The following is a 21049-nucleotide window of genomic DNA, read 5'->3' on the forward strand; positions in this document are numbered from 1 at the left end:
TTTAATTTACCACTAACGTGAGCCCTGGGGTGCAGAAGGTGATGATTCAAGTCCTTGGTTCTCTGCCGCCCACATGAGAGACACAGATGGGGCTCCTGGCTCCTGGCTCCTACCAAGCCCAGTCCTGGCTGTTGACGCCATTTGGGAAGTGAAACAGCAAATGCATAAGTATTTTTCTCGAACAAAAGTTTTTTTCCTCTCTTCCCTGCCATTCTGCCTTTCAGATGAATAATATGAACAAATGTGGAACATTACCAACAGGTTAAGACACGGAACAGTCAAGACAGACATTCCATCATTTCATGTAAGTCCTCCATGTTGTCCTTTAATGAGGCCACACTCACGCCTTCCCTAACTCCTTCTCCCTCCCTTCCTCCTTCACTCCTGACAGCCAGCATTTCTGTAATTCTCTCATTTCAAGAATGTTCTATAAATGGAAACACACAGCACATATAACCTTTTAGATTCACGCTTTTCCCCTCGGCATGGTTCCAATTTTAGAGTACGTGCTGCTGAAGTGAGAACTGCCCTCAGCATACTCCTCGGGAGGCTCCTTAGGCAGTATGCGCCTCAGAGGTTCAGTTCAGAGGTTCAGTTCAGAGGTTCCTGACACTGACTAGCCACCTCCCACCACTGAGTGTCATCTCTGCTGTCTGCTAGAAACACACACAGGCTGTTAATAAGTTTTCTTTTTTTTTTTTTAAGATTTATTTATTTTATTGGGCCCGGCGGCGTGGTCTAGCGGCTAAAGTCCTCGCCTTGAAAGCCCCGGGATCCCATATGGGCGCCGGTTCTAATCCCGGCAGCTCCACTTCCCATCCAGCTCCCTGCTTGTGGCCTGGGAAAGCAGTTGAGGACGGCCCAATGCTTTGGGACCCTGCACCCGCGTGGGAGACCCGGAAGAGGTTCCAGGTTCCCGGCTTCGGATTGGCGCGCACCGGCCCGTTGCGGCTCACTTGGGGAGTGAATCATCGGACGGAAGATCTTCCTCTCTGTCTCTCCTCCTCTGTGTATATCTGGCTGTAATAAAATGAATAAATCTTTAAAAAAAAAAAAAGATTTATTTATTTTATTACAAAGTCAGATATACAGAGAGGAGGAGAGACAGAGAGGAAGATCTTCCGTCCGAAGATTCACTCCCCAGGTGAGCCATAATGGGCCGATGCGCGCCAATCCGATGCCGGGAACCTGAAACCTCTTCCGGGTCTCCCACGCGGGTGCAGGGTCCCAATGCATTGGGCCGTCCTCAACTGCTTTCCCAGGCCACAAGCAGGGAGCTGGATGGGAAGTGGAGCTGCCGGGATTAGAACCGGCGCCCATATGGGATCCCGGGGCTTTCAAGGCGAGGACTTTAGCTGCTAGGCCACGCCGCCAGGCCCAATAAGTTTTTATAAGTGCCCAGGGTTACAACTGCTGGCTTGTAGGATAGTTGCATATTTAGTTTTTATTTTTAATTAAAAATATCAATTTTTGACACATACTAGTTTTACATATTTATGGGGGATAAAATGGCAGTATGAAACACGTATACAAAGTGCAGTGATCCAATCAGGATAATTAGTATTTCTGTCTCTTCCACAAACATTTCTGTGTGCTGGGAATCTTGGGACCCTTGCTCTCTAGTTATCAGTGCTGTAGCAGAAGCCAATCTAATTGTGCTTGAATCTTGACTTTCTCTACTCCCACATCCCTAACCCGCACAGTCTCTAGTGCTCACTAGTCTATGGAAAACAGTGTGGAGCTCCTTCAAAAAACTAGGGTGGAATTACCATATGACAGAACAGTTCCATATAACAGTTGGATATGTATCCACTGAGTATCTACCACCATGAGATGTATTCAGTCCTGAAAACCGTAAAATTTTGTCATTGCAGCAACATAGATGGAAGTGAACATCATGTTAAGCAAAATAAGCCAGAAACACACACACACATGTTTTCACACACTGAAACTAAGAAGTTGCAGAGTGTAAAGCAGTAACGACCAGACCTGGGAAGGGTATGGGGAATGTGAACAAAGGAGAATTGGCTCCCTGCCCTACGTGTGGGAGACCGGGCTGAGCGCAGGGCTCCCGGTGTGGTCTGGCCCTGTGCTGGCTGTTGCAGGCACTCGGGGTGTGCATCAGTGCAGCTGGAGAGCAGTAACTTCCAATGTTCTACAGCACAGGAGGGTAACTGTGGCTCACAACAACAAATGGGATATTTCAAAGCATCATCTCATTTTTTTTTCAACAGACACAGCAAACAAATAATTATTTGGTCTTGCACAGCCTGCCTTCTGCCTTCTGACAATCTTATGATAATAATGCCTGTAAGTAATGTACTAGTAAACAAAGCAGGAATCCGCATGCATTTTGAAGAAGCTAATTAGCAATAGATGCAAAGCTCTTTGGTTGGCTCTGTGACTTGCTATCATTGAAACTGGCTAATTATTTCCATAATATAAAACAATTCTGGTCATGCTTTCAAAGAAGAAAGAGAAATCTTGGCATTGCAATGAGCAAAGTGATCTTTCAGGATTGTTGTTATCAAATATTCGCTCGCTCTCAAAACAAGCAGGGAGAGTAGCGGCCTCATCCTCCATCCCAACCAAGAAGCCAGGGCGGCTACCCAAGTCTCCAACAAAGGGACAAGCATCCAGGCCTCATCCTCCATCAGTTCCCAAACAAAGGGCACAGAGGCCAAGAATTGAAGGAGAAAAACCCGATCGGCGCCAAGGCCGCACCTGCCCCTGCAAAATGGGATATGGGATACTTGAGACCAGTATAATTATCTCCAAAGTTTGGTGGGAGAATGAAATGAGAAGTTGTCAGAGAACCAAAATACTAGGAAATGAAAATTAAAACTCTAGGGGCAGTCTATGTGGCTTCATATGCCCAACTCATCCACTGTCTAGATGTGAGACTTTGAACAGTTCTTCCTGTGTATACAATCAAGGTTCAGTTAATATTACCATCCCTATCACCACCAGGAAAATACAGAAGGCACAAAACATAAGAAAGTAAAAAAAGGAGAATAAAATTAATCTAAAAATTGAGATGAGAAGGGCCAGGCAGCGTGGCCTAGTGGCTGAAGTCCTCACCTTGAACGCGCCAGGATCCCATATGGCCCCGGTTCTAATCCTGGCAGCTCCACGCTTCCCATCCAGCTCCCTGCTTGTGGCCTGGGAAAGCAGTCGAGGACGGGCCAAAGCCTTGGGGCCCTGCACCAGCGAGGGAGACCTGGAAAGAAGTTCCTGGCTCCGGGCTTCAGATCGGCACAGCACCAGCCATTGTGGTCACTTGGGGAATGCATCATCGGACGGATGATATTCCCCTCTGTCTCTCCTCCTCTCTGTATATCTGCCTTTCCAATAAAAATAAATAAATCTTTAGGGCCCGGCAGCGTGGCCTAGCGGCTAAAGTCCTCACCTTGAAAGCCCCGGGATCCCATGTGGGCGCCGGTTCTAATCCCGGTAGCTCCACTTCCCATCCAGCTCCCTGCTTGTGGCCTGGGAAAGCAGTCGAGGACGACCCAAGGCTTTGGAACCCTGTACCCGCGTGGGAGACCTGGAAGAGGTTCCAGGTTCCTGGCTTTGGATGGGCGCAGCACCGGCCGTTGCGCTCACTTGGGGAGTGAATCATTGGACGGAAGATCTTTCTTCTGTCTCTCCTCCTCTCTGTATATCTGACTTTGTAATAAAAATAAATAAATCTTCAAAAATAAATAAATCTTTTTAAAAATTGAGATATCTAATAAATAGCAAGTATATAACAAATTTGCATGGATAAATGAAGAGAAGAGTGAACAAAAGGGAGTAAACTCAGGACAACTGATTTGTTTAAAAGAGAGTTTTTGGGATTTTTTGGAAGATTTGTTTGTTTGTTTTTTTACCTGAAAGGCAGTTACAGGGTCCTAGAGGCTAAAGTCCTTGCCTTACATGCATATGGATCCCATATGGGCACTGGTTTGTGTCCCAGCTGCTCCACTTCCCATCCAGCTTCCTGTTTGTGGCCTGGGAAAGCAGCAAAGGATGGCCCAAGTCCTTGGAACACTGCACCCATGTGGGCAGAACTGGAAGAAGCTCCTGGCTCCTGCCTCTGGATCAGCTCACCACTGGTTGTTGTGGCTACCTGGGGTGAATCAGTGGACAGAGGATCATCTCAGTCTCTCCTCTCTATACATCTGATTTACCAATAAAAATAAATAAATCTAGGAAGAAAGAAAAAAAGAAAGAAAGAAAGAAAGAAAGAAAGAAAGAAAGAAAGAAAAAGAAAGAAAAGAAAGGGAGAGAGAAAGACAGGTAGTTACAGAGAGGAGAGACTGAGAGAAGGAATGTCCCACAGAGAAACCTTTCACCCATTAGTTCACTTCCCAGTGGTTGCAACAGCTAGAGCTGAGCCAATCTGAAGCCAGGTGTCAGAAGTTGGGCCATCTCGGCGGCGTGGCCTAGCGGCTAAGGTCCTCACCTTGAACACCCCGGGATCCCATATGGGCACCGGTTCTAATCCCGGCAGCTCCACTTCCCATCCAGCTCTCTGCTTGTGGCCTGGGAAAGCAGTCGAGGATGGCCCAAAGCCTTGGGACATTGCACCTGCGTGGGAGACCCGGAAGAGGTTCCTGGTTCCCGGCTTCGGATCGGCGCAGCACCGGCCCGTTGCGGTCACTTGGAGAGTGAATCATCGGATGGAAGATCTTCCTCTCTGTCTCTCCTCTCTGTATATCTGACTTTGTAGTAAAAATAAAAAAATAAAAAAATAAAAGAAGAAGTTGGGCCATCTTCTGCTGCTTTCCCAGGCCATAAGCAAGGAGCTGAACTGAAGTGGCGTCGCTGGGACATGGGACACTGGTGCCATAGGCTTGACCTACTATGCCATGGTGGTAGCCCCAGGCCATGCCTAACATACACCACAAAGACTTTTCTGATATATATTTTTATATATTTCATATATTTGTTTCATACATCATGAAATATGAGACATACAAATTTCTCACATAAGTCATGAAGCATATAAGAAAAATATATAGTACACACACATATATAAAACAAAAGGGACACCATGCATAATAGCAACAAAACCTGTTAAGACTCTAAGAATAGGGCCCGGCGGCGTGGCCTAGCAACTGAAGTCCTCACTTTGAATGCCCCGGGATCTCATATGGGCACCAGTTCTAATCCTGACAGTCCCACTTCCCCTCCAGCTCCCTGCTTGTGGCCTGGGAAAGCAGTCGAGGATGGCCCAAAGCTTTGGGACCCTGCACCAGCGAGGAAGACCTGGAAGAGGTTCCTGGTTCCCGGCTTCGAATCGGCGCAGCACCGGCCATTGCGCTCATTTGGGGAGTGAATCATCGGATGGATGGAAGATCTTTCTCTCTGTCTCTCCTCCTCTCTGTATATCTGACTTTGTAATAAAAATAAACAAATCTTAAAAAAAAAAGACTCTAAGAATAAATTCAACAGAAGATATCTAAGACCATGTGGAGAGAATTATAATGTGTTCCCTAAAAATGTCTAAATTGGAATACCACCAGCAAGGGGGCAGAGCAGGAAGCTCAAGGCCCTCACCAACAGAGACTCCAGCTGAACGTGGTGGGACGCCCAGGAGCTGGCTGAGACAGTGCGGAGCTCCCAGCTGAACGTGGTGGGACGCCCAGGAGCTGGCTGAGACAGTGCGGAGCTCCCAGCTGAACGTGGTGGGACGCCCAGGAGCTGGCTGAGACAGTGCGGAGCTCCCAGCTGAACGTGGTGGGACGCCCAGGAGCTGGCTGAGACAGTGCGGAGCTCCCAGCTGAACGTGGTGGGACACCCAGGAGCTGGCTGAGACAGTGCGGATCTCCCAGTGAGCACAAGGCCAACAGGAACCACGTGGAAGCAGCACCAAGGCTGAAGGAAAGCCCCTCGTCACTGCCCCAGCCAAGACACCCAGCGCTCCTGCAGACAGAAAGGACCCACCCAGATGCATACTGGCTCTTAAATCCTGTCCAGAAAGCTGGCACACGCCACTTGAACTCACATTTCCAAAGACCAAGAAAATCACCTGGCTTAGTCTTACATGGTTAGAGCAAGTAGCATCATTACACCCAGAGTGAGAGCAAAAATCCAGAAAAGGGGTCTGCAGCAGCTCTTGAGCAAGCTCCTCACCCTCTTGCTCAATCTGTACAGAGTATAATGCCTACCTCTTAGCTGTGACAAAACTAAACAACATGTACAAATCTCACTCAATACCATAAAAAATGCTAATTGCTACCAAACTAACTGTTCAACCCAACTTAATAAAAGTCAAAATCACAGTAAGATTTTTCACATAAGTTAACAAATCATAAAATGCACAGGCAAGAGTAAAGGCTTTAGGGCCTGGTGCAGTAGCCTAGCGGCTAAAGTCCTTGCCTTGCATACATCAGGATCCCATGTGGGCTGCTCCACTTTCCATCAAGCTCCCTGCTTGTTGTCCGAAAAGCAGTAGAAGACGGCCCAAAGCCTTGGGACCCTGCACCCATGTGGGACACTCGGAAGAAGCTCCTGGCTCCTGGCTTCAGTTCTGCTCAGCTCTGGTCACTACGGCCATTTGGGGAGTGAGGTAGAAAACAGAAGACCTTCCTCTCTCTGTCTCTCCTTTCTGTAAAATCTGCCTTTCAAATAAAAATGAATAAATACTCAAACAAAACAAAGACAATTCGGAAAAAAGAATAATATGGGATGAATTTGCAGTGTCAAACAGTAACGCTATCTTACAGCTGTAGGATGCAAGGCTTGTTCCAGGAATAGATACAAAAGTTAGGCAATACAGAAACAGACCCTAACGAACCCAGAACCTCAGCACATGACAGAAGAGTAATACAAGTTACTAGGGAGAGGCTTGTCCAATCAACTGAGCTGGGATAAGCACCAATCTGTTTGGACAAGATTTAAATTAGATTTCTTCTATCTTATACCATAAATAAAAACAAATCTCAGATTTACTGGAATAATTAATATAGTTTCAAAACTCTAGAAGTAATCAAGGAATTACTAAGAATGTATTGTAAATATATATGGAGAATACCATAACTACTTAGGCAGAGACAGAAGTGTTCAATAATTTATTGCAGCTTCCAATTCATAAAGCTAGAAACAGAAAGGCAAAAAAGACCCAAATCAAGTGGAATAAAGGATAAAAGATCAATTAGAAATGGATGAAATGGAAAACAAGAGAAAGATAACGGCAGGCACTGGGGTGCAGCAAATTAAGCCACACCCTGGGACGCCCACATCCCACAGCAGAGTGCCAGTTCAAGACCCAGCTGCCCGCTTTGGATCCTGAGCCCGGCTGACGCACCCGGGAGGCGGGTGATTGGGAAGTGCTGCAGGCTCTGTGATCCACGTGGGAGGTGAGATGGAGCTCTTGGCTCCTGACTTCAGCCATAGATGCTGTAGGCCCTTAGGGAGTGAACCAGCAGACGGAAGCTCATACCTGTGGATTTAATTTCAAGTAGATGAAGATAAACATTTAAAAAGTAATGAGAGAAAGAACCTGTTCCTAGTCAGACTATCCAAAGGAAAAATAAAACATAAATTACTAACTAATACCAGGAGTAAGAGAGATGACACTGCTACAGAGTCTGCAAATATTAGAAGAAAAGAACATTATGAACAATTCTCTGCCAATAAACCCAACAACTAAGACAAAATGGGCAAATTCTCAGAAAGAAAAATTACCTGTTCTGAAGAAACAAAATGAGATAACCTGAATAATTGAAATTATGAAAGAAATCGGAATTGTAATTAAAGCATTTCTCAAAGAAAAACTGGGCCTGGGTTGCATCCGCAACCAATTCTTCCAAGAAAACAAACGCCACACAAAATGCTAAAAAGTTAGAAAAATTAGAAATTATGTTCCAGTTCATTATGTAAGGCACTGCTCCTATCAAAACATGAAAACTACAGGTAACCTCTGTGATATAAATTCAGAAACCTTCAGTAAAATTATGGTAAATCAAACTTCATAGAGGATGAAAAGGTCAGTAATCACAACCACGTGGATTTTAGCCCAGAAATGCAGGGCTGGTTTAGCATTCCCTGCCCCCTCGCTGTCCCTACCCCATTTGCCTGTCAAATATAGAACAATTTTAACTCACTGTCCACTACACTATCATGACGGGTCCACAAATTGTAACAATTTGACTCGCTGTTTAAAATGCAATGATAATCGGGCCCGGCGGCATGGCCCAGCGGCTAAAGTCCTCACCTTGAACGCCCCGGATCCCATATGGTCACTGCATCTAATCCCGGCAGCTCCACTTCCCATCCAGCTCCCTGCTTGTGGCCTGGGAAAGCAGTGGAGGACGGCCCAAAGCCTTGGGTCCCTGCACCCGTGTGGGAGACCCGGAAGAGGTTCCTGGTTCCCAGCTTCGGATCGGCACAGCACCAGCCATTGCAGCTCACTTCGGGAGTGAATCATCGGACGGAAGATCTTTCTTCTGTCTCTCCTCCTCTCTGTATATCTGACTTTGTAATAAAAATAATAACTCTTAAAAAATGCAATGATAATCAAAACTGGGAGAAAAATCTACCTTTCTTTTTTTTAAAAAAAACAATTTCTTTTTATTGGAAAATCAGATTGACAGAGAGAAGGAGAGACACAGAGAAAGATCTTCCATCCACTGATTCACTCCCCAAATGGCTACAACAGCTGGAGCTGAGTGGCTCTGAAGCCAGGAGATCTTCCAGGTCTCCCATGTGGGTGCCGGGTCTCAAGGTTTTGGGTCACCCTCTCCTGCTTTCCCAGGCCACAAGCAGGGAGCTAGATGGGAAGTGGAGCTGCCGGGATGGGAACCGGCGCCCATATGGGATCCCGGGGCACTTGGAGGTGGAGGATTACCCAGTTGAGTCAGTACGCTTGCCCCAGGAAAAGTTACTTTCCGTGAAAGTCAGACTTAGAGCCAAAGAGGGAAAGACAGTGAAAAGGGCCTTCCCTGTACAGGTTCACTCCCTAAATGGTTGCAGTGGCCAGAGCTGGATCAATGAAGCCAGGGGCGAAAAGCTTCCGGGTCTCCCACATTAGTTTAGGTGCTCAAAGCCTTGAGCCATCCTCTACTGCTTTCCCAGGCCATGAGCAAAGAGCTGGATCAGAAGTGGAGTAGCCAGATCTAGACGTGATGCCCATATGGGATGCCAGTGCCACAGGTGGAAGATTAGTATGCTATACCACTATGCTGGCCCAAAAATCTACCCTTTTAAATGTCTACAAAATAGGGCCCGGCGGCGTGGCCTAGAGGCTAAAGTCCTCGCCTTGAACGTGCCAGGATCCCATATGGGCGCCGGTTCTAATCCCAGCAGCTCCACTTCTCATCCAGCTCCCTGCTTGTGGCCTGGGAAAGCAGTCGAGGACGGCCCAATGCATTGGGACCCTGCATCCGTGTGGGAGACCTGGAAGAGGTTCCAGGTTCCTGGCTTCAGATTGGCGCACACCGGCCGTTGCAGCTCACTTGGGGAGTGAATCATTGGATGGAAGATCTTCCTCTCTGTCTCTCCTCCTTTCTGTATATCTGACTTTGTAATAAAATAAATAAATCTTTAAAATAAAATAAAATAAAATAAATGTCTACAAAATAAGTGTGCTGGGATTTTTCTTCCAGTGTTTGGTTTGTCCTTCCATATTTTTAACAGTGAAAATATTTATAAATAATTCCAAAGATGATAAAGAATTTGTTTTCCATATATATGTGTGTGTATTATATATGTAACTCCTGAAATTCACTCATAAGAAAGTAAAGAATCCAATTAAGTACGAACAAAATGTTTGAATATACACTTCACCAAAGACAACGTCTGGAAGACAAACGAGCACATGGAAAGATTCTGAATCTCAGGGAAGGAGAAACTGAAAGCACAGTGACATCTCACTACAAACCTAGCAAAGGCTGCCTGTCCCTAGGCAAGTGTTACACTTCTGGAAGAAAAGCAGCCAACAGCTGCCAGGCGCTCTGGGCTGATTAATGCTAACGCTGTGTTCACTATAGCAGTGTGCAAGTACAGCATTTCTGACCATGGGTTAATGTTAAAAACATAGGAGGAACTCAAATCACACAATAGCAAAGAAGCAAATGATTCCATTTATTTTTTAATGACTCCATTTTTAAAAACAGGGAAAGGACCAAATAAACATTTTCTCAGACAGATACACATGGCTAACAGGTATATGCAAAGGTGCTCAAATTCACCAATCATCAGAGGAACGCACATCAAACCACAGTGAGGTATTATCTTATACCTGCTAGGATGGCTATTACCAAACAATGCAAAGGTAAGTTTAATAAGGAGGTGGAGAAAATCGGACCCTTTCACACTGATGCTGTTATTAAAGAAAACAATGAAGAAGTTCCTCAAAAAATTAAAAAAGGACCTACCATATGCTGCAATAATTCTATTTCTGGTAATATATAAAAAGGAAATAAAATCACTCTCCTGAAGTTTGTGATCTCCCCTCCCACAGCTCACAGCATTCTTCACAAACATCACACTCACAAACAGATGTACAAAGAAATTTGTGTATACATTGAGTGGAATGCTATGTCGTCTTTAGAGACAAAGAAATCCTGTCATCTTGCCATTCGTGACAACATGGATGAATCCGGAAGACATTATGCCAAGTGAAGTAAGCCAGGCACAGAGAGACAAATACTACATAATCTGTTCCATGTTGAATCTAAAAGATAAAACAAGCTCACAGGAACACAGCCATGGACAGCAGCCGGGGGCGTGGTGAGATGCTGGGCAAAGGGCACAGACTCACCGCAGTAAGATGAGTGCTAACAACACGAAGCATGCCCACTCCAGTTAACAGTTGTGTATCAGAGACTGGAGATTAGCTGAGTAGACCGAAGCAGCCTCCCTCACATGGGAAGACTGAGGGGTCTGTGATGAGTTGTTAACTAGCTGGACTCTACAAGTAATTTTAAATGCTTATGCACACCGAAACACTTCCTCAAACAGTGTTTGTCAACTCCACCTCAATTAAGTTAAAGCAAATCTATCTCAATGTCAATCTAAACCTTACCCTCAAGGAATCTGTGGTCTGACAAAGGAGACAAATGTGGCTCAAAGTATGGACTTCGAAGATGAATTTGAGGGGCCAAAAGCAGAGGTTGAAATTTTCAACCAGAAGATTATTTCTAAGTATTTTTTAATGTTTAATTTTTTTTTACTTGGCAGTGTTAGTGAGGTAGAGTGCAGTTTTCCAATACGGACACAGAACATAAATTGATCAAGCCAGGCGCTTCCTCCCCACTAAGTCTCAGCGTGTGGCCCTCAATCGTGCGCTGGGGTCCACCTGTGCACTGGGGTCCCCCTGTGCAGTGGGGTCCCCCTGTGCGCTGCGGTCCCCCTGTGCGCTGCGGCACACTCCTTACTCCTGTTTTAGACCCGCATCCAGCCTCCCTCAGCTCCTGTCCTCTGCCCAGCCTCCAGTAATCACGCTTCTAAGTTCAGATTTAATTTCCATCTGAGAGATAGAATATGTAAATAGAATATCTTTCTGCTATCTGGCTTATTTCACTGAACATAAGGATCTGTAATTACATCCATCTTGCTGATGATGACAGGATGTTCCTTTTTGTGGCTAACAGCCCACCACATATATACCACCTTTTCCTTATCATTGATCCACTGCGGGACTGAGGCTCATTCTGTATTTTGACTGCTCGAGTCTGCTGTAGTGAACGCAGGAATATCTCTCACATGCTTTCACTTCCTTAGAACATACACCCAGAAGTGGGATACCATATGGTACATCTATTTTAGGTTTCCTGAGGAACTGCCATCCTGTTCCCCCACAAGGGCTGTGCTTATTCCGACCAACGGGTGTATACGGGATCCCTTCTCTCCACATCTCCGCCTGTGTTTGTTGTTGTCTTTTTGATAACAGCCATTCTAAACAGTGAGATGTTTCACTGTGGTTTTAATTTGCCTTTCCCTGATGAAGAGTGCTACCAAGCACTTTTTCATGCATTTGTTAGTCACTTGGATTTTTTGAGAAATGTCTACCCAGATCCTTTGACCATTTCTTAAAAAGAAAAAAAAAAAATCTCTTTTATACCTTTTATATAGTTTAAAGGTAGAGAGAGAGAGAGGTACACTCCCCAAATGGCAACAACATGTAGGCAGAAGCCAGGCAGAAGCCAGGCCTCAGAGGCTCCATCCTGGTCCCCTGCACGTCCCCTGCAAGATCTGCACCAGGCCGAGGGCAGGAAGCTGAACTCCATCCCGGTTTCTCCCACGGGGAGCTGGGAACTAGTCCTTGAGCCATCAACTGCAGCCTCCCGTGATGCACAGCAGCAGCTTGGGGCCAAAGGGAAGTCAGGACTTGAACCTGGTCCTCTGACAGAGATAGGGGTGTCTACCCTGATGACCACAAGGCCCAGCCCCTCCAGCTTGCTGAGGAATGGGCATAATGCTCAAACTTCTTGGTGCTGTTCTTGTCACAGCCCAGGAATTTTTGTCTGTTGTGTTTTCCTGTTTGTTTCAAGGGACATTTTTTTTTTTTTTGAAGATTTATTTTTGGGCCCAGCTCAGTGGCCTAGCAGTTAAAGTTCTCGCCTTAAATGTGCCTGCATCCCATATGGGCGCTGGTTCTAATCCCAGCAGTTCTACTTCCCATCCAGCTCCCTGCTTGTGGCCTGGGAAAGCAGTGGAGGATGGCCCAAAGTCTTGGGTCCCTGCACCCGCGTGGGAGACCTGGAGGAAGTTCCTGCTTCCTGGCTTCGGATCAATGCAGCACCGGCTGTTGTGGTCACTTGGGGAGTGAATCATCAGACGGAAGATCTTCCTCTCTGTCTCTCCTCTTCTCTATATATCTGACTTTGCAATAAAAATAAATAATAAATCTTTGGAAAAAATATCTATTCTTATTGGAAAGGCAGATATACATAGAGGAGGAGAGACAGAGAGAAAGGTCCTCCTGTTCTGTTTATTCACTCCCCAAGTGACCACAACGGCTGGAGCTGTGCTGATCTGAAGCCAGGAGCCAGGAGCTTCTTCAGGGCCTCCCATGCAGGTGCAGGGTCGCAAGGACTTGGGCCATCTTCTATTGCTTTCCCAGAGCACAAGCAGGGAGCTAGATGGGAAGGGAGGCCATTGGGATTACAACCGGTGCCTATATGGAATCCCGGCACACGCAAGGTGAGAACTCTAGCCACTAGGCTACCATGCCAGGCCCTCAAGGGATGTTTTCATTTATTATTTGACTGTGGGACAGACAGCCAGGACTCCCCTCCCAGGCCTCCTCAGTACCCACAACAGCCCGTGGCTGGGGCCAAATGTGGGAACCAGGGACTTTTGCAAGTGGTATGAACCCAACTGCCTGAGCCATCTCCAGTGTGGAAAAGACCCATGTCACCATGGAGGCAGGATGAGGAGCTGGAGCCAGCAATTAGACCTGGGGATTCCAATGTGGGATTCAGGCATCCTAAGGCCAAACACCTGCTCCTATTTCAAGTAAGTTTAAAATTTGCCTTTCGGTTTCTTTTCATGACCCACTGTCCATTCAGAAGGATGCTGTCCAATGTTCAACCCACTTGTATTCGTATCGTTTCCAAAGATTCTTTCACTGATTTCTAGCTTTGCTCCTTTATGGTCAGAAAAGATACACAGTATTCTTTCCATGTTTTCCCGGATGTTAAGATTTGCTCTGTGGCCTAATTTATAGTCTACTTCAGGAAAGAATGTGTATTTTATAGCTGCGGAATAAAATCTTCTGTAAATGTCTATTTATTCCACTTGAACCACAGTGTGGATGATCTGTCCACTGATAGACCTGGGGAGTTGAACTTTCCGATACATTACTGTTTGCTTTTTAAAACTGGGAGCTATCACCTGGAGAGTGCAATATGTGGGTATGAGGTAGGTCCAGTGGGGAGATTGTAGGCTCCTCTCTGATGGGCTGCAGCACCCACTAATGAGCACGAGAACCAGGGCTGGGAGTGGGCTTGGCTGGAAAGGTGGTATCACCTGCTGGCATGAGTGTGGGCTGGAGGGTGGAGTCGGTTGGGTTGAATTAGGCTTCAATATGCAATGATATATATGAGATCTCAATGGGATGTGAGGCAGACTGGAACAGTCCACTGTACATGCTGGCAGGCACAGGAACCAGAGCTGGGGGCCAGTCCAGTGGGGGTCACTGCGGGTCACTCTAACTGGGCTGCAGCTCTCACAGTGGTGAGGGCAGAGTGTATGTTAGGCAGGGCAGGATTGGGCCACAGCACCCATTGGTTTGCTGAGTATGAGATTCGGAGGTGGATTATAACAGCCAATCAACTTCGGAAGGATTTCCTCATCCTTGGAGTGGCAGTACCAGCAGCATCTCAGAACTATTGAAACCGCATGAGCAGAACCCTCAGGAAATGGGGACCCTGGGATGACATCGGGTGGCAGTTCTCCCCCCATGTAATGTGGTGGTTGGGGGCTGGGCATGGTTTCTCCTCTTGTATCCCTGTCTCCCCCATATGGAAAGTAGAAAAGGAAAATGTGTAAACAAGGGTCTCACCCACTATCCTCTGATCCTCGACCCTTCCCACCCTGATCAACTATGTAAACATCATCACAAATAAAATTCAAATAAACAAATAAATAAAACTGGGTGCTCTTGCATCAGGTGCTTATGTATTTAAAAAACTGTCATTATCTTCTTGGTAAATGTATCCTTTGGTCATTATTTAGTGGCTTCTTCACTTTTTTAGTTTTTATCTTTTTTATAAAAATATTTATTTATCTGAAAAGGAGAGAATGAAGAGTGAGTGAGCGAGAAAGAGGCTGAGTTTCATCTCCCACTCACAGGTCCACTTCCCCCCAAGGACCACAACAGCTGGTCCAGGCCAAAGGCAGGAGTCTGCAACTCCATTCGGATGGCCCATGTGGGTGTCAAGGGCCTGGGAGCTTGGGCCACCTTCCACCATTTTTCCAGGGACATTAGCAGGGAGCTGGATTGAAAGCAGTAGATGGCCCAAGTGCTTGGGCCCCTGAATCTGTAAAATAGACACCAAAAAAGCTCCTGGCCCTGGCTTCAGCCTGGTCTAGCCCTGGCACTTGCTGCCTTTTGAGAAGTAAACCAGTGATTGGAAGATACATATCTCTATCTCTCCCACTCTTTGTAACTCTGCCTGCCTTTCAAGTAAATAAATATATCTAAGAGGAACCACAAAAATATATCAAACAATAAAGTTCAGGTTCACACTTGATAAATTAAAAAAAAAGAAACAAAAGCTTGGGAAGCGTCTTCTCAGAGTTTAACAGGCTTTTAGTGGCTGATAAGTGTACTACCTCTTCCCTACATCTACTTGGTATGTGAGACTGAAGTCCAGTCTGCATCGTTACATCTAAAGCAGACACTGGTTCGCATCCCAGCAGCTCCACTTCCCATTCAGCTCCCTGCTTGTGGCCTGGGGAAGCAGCTGAGGACGGCCAAGGCCTTGGGACCCTGCACCCACGTGGGAGACCCAGAAGAAACTCCCGGCTCCTGGCTTCAGATCGGCTCAGTTCCGGCCATTGCTGCCACTTGGGGAGGGACTCAGAAGTTGGCAGATCTTTCTCTTTGCCTCTCATTCTCTCTGTAAACCTGACTTTCCAAGAAAAATAAGTATTTTTTTTAGAAAAGGATTTAATTCTTTGAATATAAAAATCTGATTTTAAAATTTTAATAAGTCATATTTTCAAGAGTTCACCGATGCCTTTCTCAATCAGTGTTGAGCAGGTTTAGGCCTCTCAACCTCTGTAATTCATGAAAATCACCAGTCCTTATTTCCGTTTCTAATGAAAAGACAAAACTAAGTTTGGGTGAGGTATGGCACCTCCCTGACCCCCAAAGGCTGAAGCACAGGAAAAGGCAAAGGCCAACAGCCATGGGAACCTCACAGCCACACAGCCATCCAGCACCAAGGCGGCAGCTTGTCCTCCTCACAAGGACCGGAGTTCCTGACTAGGATTGTGATGGGGAAAGCGCTGCATGCTTTCTGACTTTGGTAAACAGCGGACCAGATGTTTAGCCTAGCGGTTGGGAAATCAGTTCTGACCCTCCTGTTCCACATAGCTGTCACGGGTCCACTCGCTGGCTCTGGCTCCAAACTCCACCTTCCTGCTGGTGTGACCAGGGAGGTGGCAGGGACGGCTCAAGGTCTGACGGTCCCACCTGCCACTCGGGACACCGGGTTCACACTCCTGGCTGTTAAGCCTAGCCCACTCCCAACTATTTCAGGCATTTGTGCAGTGAAAACAGTAGATGGGGGCTTGCTGTCTTTCTCTCTCCCCTCTCAATCAGAAGTAAAATAAAATGATTCATCACAAAGCATTTTACTAAAGAGTTAAATTATGTCAAACAGGAGAATGGGAGGATATTTTTTAAAGATTAAAAAAATGAGTAGCAAAAATAAGGGGAAAACGGCAAAATAAAGACTGATTTTTCCCCAGCTCATCACTCTTTCTTCTTCCTAAGGATTAAAAGGAACTCTTAAACCTGAGCAAGTAGGAGAAACTAAACAACTGCATTTTGCTAAGGAGATACTTGGGACAGACGTAACATAGTCCCACACAAATGAATAACAATATACAAATATAGTTGTATAAATGGAATTAGACTAAGTAGGTAAACATAAAATGGAGATTAGTTCACTAATATGAAACAACGAGAAATCTTAAAAGAATGTATCTTAAGGCTATCATTTTTTAAAGTAGAGGACATTATTCTGACAGAATTCTTAAATCTGATCTGAGTTTTTTTTTAAATAAGAATCATTACTAGAAAAACATTAGCTTAGGTTTAAATGAACAACTAATTCTATCAATTTAAATTATTATTATTATTATTATTTATTCAAAGGGCAGAATTAGGGAAAGGAGGGAGATGTGAGATCTTCCATCTGCTAGTTCACTCCTCCAACGGCCTCAACGGCTGGAGCAGACCAGGCCAAAGGCAGGAGCCTGGGGCTTTTTCTAGGTCTGCCACACGGGTATGGAGCCTGAGCACTTGGGCCACGTCCATTGCTTTCTCAGGTGGATTATCATGGAGCTGGATTAGAAATGGAGCAACAAGTTTCAAACCAGTGTTCATGTGGGATGCTAGAATACTAGGTGGTGGCTTAACATGCTACACCACAATGCCGCTCCACTCCCATCACCTTCCCTCCTTTTTAAGATTTATTCACTTGAAAGAAAAAGGGAAAAACAGTCCACAGCTTTTTTTTTTAATATTTACTTTATTTTTTAATGGAAAGGCAGATATACAGAGAGGAGGAGAGATAGAGAAAAAGATCTTCTGTCTGCTGGTTCACTTCCCAAGCAGCTGCAACAGCAAAAGCTGAGCCGATCCAAAGCCAAGAGCTTTCTCTGGGTCAGTCCTCCATACAGGTTCAGGTTCCCAAGGCTTTGGGCCGTCCTCAACTGCTTTCCCAGGCTACAAGCAGGGAGCTGGATGGGAAGTGGAGCAGCTGGGATACAAAGCCAGTGGATGCAAGGTAGGGATTTAGCCGCTAGGCTATTGTGTCAGACCCTCCACAGCTTTTTTTTTGTTTATTTGTTTTTTTATGTATTTGAGAGGCAGAGAGAGAGAGGGAAAGAGCTGCCATCTGCTGTTTGACTACCCCAAATGCCTGTGATAATTGGGACTGCACCAGGCTGAGGTCAGGACCCACAAATTCAATCCAGGTCTGATACGCGCATGGCAGACAACTGCCTGTTTGGGGGTATTACCAGACAATTAGAGTTATCAGGGCACAGAAATGAGCACTGGGCTGGGACTTGAACCCAGGCACTCTGGTATGTGACAGGAGGTCCATCTCACCCACCAAGGCCCTTCATAAACTCACTGAAGTACCATGTACCACCAAAAGCAGTGAGACATTAAACAGTCAGTTGGTTTCAAGAAAATGAACTCCACTTTAGACATGTTACATACGATTTTTCAGAGGAACTCTCAAATCGCATAGTCTAATTAATAAGGCTATTCCAGGGGAGTTCAGGAGACAGGGCAGTGAACGAGAAGGAGAAGAGAAGTCTTAGCAACATAGAAACTTAAATAGTCAAGAGTCTTAAAATCAAAAATCTGTCTGAATTGCGATGTAGAATAGCCAAGCCAGTGCAGACCCTGGGAAGGCGCAGTTGATGGCTCCGGAAGCTGGGTTCCTACCACCGGGCGGGGGCTGCAGCTGACCCCTCAGCAGGTAAAACAGCGAGTGAGACTAGCATGTCGCTCGTATCTGCATCCGTCTCTCTCTCCTAAGTTTTTTAAGCTCACTGAATAAAAGTATGAACAGTTAGGGAAGAGAAGAAAAAAAGGAAAGCAGACATCAGAGAGGTAGAGGAACAGGAAGATTATCTTGCTCATTGTTTATTTAATCTCAAGTATTCCTAATCCAGAGTTATAACCCTAACAGGACAGAGTGAGCAGTAAAGAAGAATGAAGAGTTCCCCTAAAGAAGATGGGAAGCTGGGATCTTATTTTAGACACAGAGAGAAGCCAGCTGGGCCCTAGACCGACGCGCTGGAGCTGCCTATGGAGCCATCCTGTCAGTTTTGTATAACACATAGTTCTTCAGGCATCTGGAAACCTGCTCATTAGTCAATCAGCTGCTAGAGGCTCCTGAGGAAGCTAATTAAGCAGGGTAAAGACTAGTGAATGGGCCAATTTGGGGCAATTTGCTAAAAGTATTACAGGAATGCTAAATAAATAATAGTAACAAAGGCATAATTAATGGTGCATAAGCCAGACAGCAAAGCGATTCAAGTCTTACTCTTGACCAATTTCTTTTGTGGGCTTCACCCAGCAACCTTTGTTACTAATTAGTAAGAATCAAGTACATTCCTGAGTGGAGGTTAATATTATGAGCCCCAACAACTGGAGAAAAGACAGGCTGCAGTTGGCTACTAATTGTGACTGACCACAAGGACTCACTTTTTATTGTGTATTGGATTTTCGGTCCTTCCCGTTTGTACAAATAGCCACCCACACTTTATCACAAGGATATTAAAAAAAGACTAAGTAAAACTGCTTTGAACTTTTAAAACAGTTAAAATTTAAACCATGACACAAATTGTTTAAAGTCTGCATTAACATAATAAATTCATGATTATTTCAGAAATAATTCCCAACACAATACCTCCTCCCTAGTAATAACAATAATAAAACCATTCCCTGGTTTTTATGGGGCTTTTCATTATTTTCAAAACACTTTCACAAATATTAATTGAAGTAGAAGCTTCACATAGCCTCTGCCCACTCCTCGTACAAACAATAGTAAGGATGGGTTTATGTTGCAGGGAAGATTCTGTCTCCTCCCTAGTGCTGTAATATGCTCCCTTGTGTTTAGATGGAGTTTTCACTTTCAACTCCCTTTCACACATCTTAACTGAAGCAGTGTCTTTAGAAATTATTTCTCCATTCTTTGTATCCTTCCAAAGGCCTAACCCTAAAAAAACAGCAACTAAAATTGGATAAATAGACCAGATGATTTAAAAGCATAAAACCATTCTTGAACTTGGATTCAAATCTCCCAAGTCTCAACACCAGAGCAAACTCTGAACACAACACCCGAACTCTCCCTCCTTCCCAAGCACAGGCTCGGAAGGCAGCTGCAGTGGGGCAGGTTTGAGATAAATTAAGTCTGGGCATGAGGAGAGAAAGCAAATGGATCCTGTTCACATAAGTAACCTCTCAGTGTGATCGTTACTAAAGGGAGAACATTCCACCTCAACTCACAGAATCATCTGTTCTAGCGCTAAGAGCAACAAAGGAAAAAGCCATTTTTGCTTTCATTATTTTTCATCCACAGTTACATTACACAGATGTGCATGTATGTATTTTATTTGTTTTATACATGTGCATACCAAGCAGAAGCAGCATAACAAAATCAACAGCAGCTGGCAAAGGGCTGGTGTTGTGGCACAGGGCCACCTGCCATCTGTGGCCCTGGCAACCCCATATGAGCACCAGTTTGAGTCCCAACTGCTCTACTTCTGATCCAGCTCCTTGCTTATGGCCTGGGAAAGCAACGGCTCAGGGTCTTGGGCTCCCGCACCTACGTGGCAGATCTAGATGAAGCTCCAAGCTCTAGTGAGGCTTCAGCCTGCCCCAGCCTAGGTCAGTACAGCCATCTGGGAAATGAACAAAGGGGATGGACGGTCTCTCTCTCTCTCTCTCACTCTCTCTGCCTCTCTCCATAACTCAGCCTTTCAAATAAATACAATAATCCTTTTTTTTTTTTAACAGTACATAAAAGATATACACACACAAGTCTACAGACATATGGAAAGCAGATTCGGGGGAGGGGTGGCTAGGATGCAGCCCAAAGCAGAGGAATACACTTCTGACTCTTCCTTCAGTTCAAATATCCACACCTGGGAAAATTACCTAAGAAAACAAGTTTCAAAAGGCAGAATTATGGGGGCTGATGATATACCTCAATTGACTAACTCTCTAACTGCAAGCACTGGCATTGCATATAGATGCCAGTTCACATCCTGGCTGCTCCACTCACCTTCCAGCTCCCTGCTTGAGGCCTGGGAAAGCAGTAGAAGATGACCCAGAGCCTTGGGACTCTGCATCCACACGGGAGACCCAGAAGAAGCTCCTGAGTCCTAGCTTTGGATCGGTTCAGCTCTGGCCATCGAAGCCATTTGGGGAGTGAACCAGTGCATGGAAGATCTTTCTCTCTGTCTCTCCTGCTTTATGCAAATCTGCTTTTCCAACAAAACTAAAATAAATCTTTTTTTAAAAAAGGCAGGATTATTTCCTAAATGTTTGTGTCTTTATCCATTCTTAACTCAATTGTAAAGTTTCTTCTTTTTGTTTGATACGATCAAAATAAATGAGTTGCTAGTAATCAGCATATAAATCTTTAACTGATTTGCATTTTTCAAAACACTAAGAAAACCCAGTTTACAAATAGCCAGAAGTAGAATATCTCACACACTATAAATTGTAACTTTCTAATATTACATATATATATATATATTATCTTACATTGTTTTCTTAGAGCAAGGATAAATTCAAGGGTTTTTAAATAAACAAACAAATAAAAACCAATGTACTTAAATTCCGTATGTAGTTGGG

At 45.1% G+C, this 21049-nt stretch overlaps 1 long non-coding RNA gene across 1 annotated transcript in view; it reads right to left on the reverse strand.

The window, feature by feature from the left end:
• LOC131480155 (uncharacterized) overlaps nucleotides 1-21049 on the reverse strand; it is a 49433-nt gene that overhangs the window by 17308 nt on the left and 11076 nt on the right. The gene's annotated exons all lie outside the window — the stretch shown is intronic.

Source organism: Ochotona princeps, chromosome 4, assembly GCF_030435755.1.
Source record: "Ochotona princeps isolate mOchPri1 chromosome 4, mOchPri1.hap1, whole genome shotgun sequence".
NCBI lineage: Eukaryota > Metazoa > Chordata > Mammalia > Lagomorpha > Ochotonidae > Ochotona > Ochotona princeps.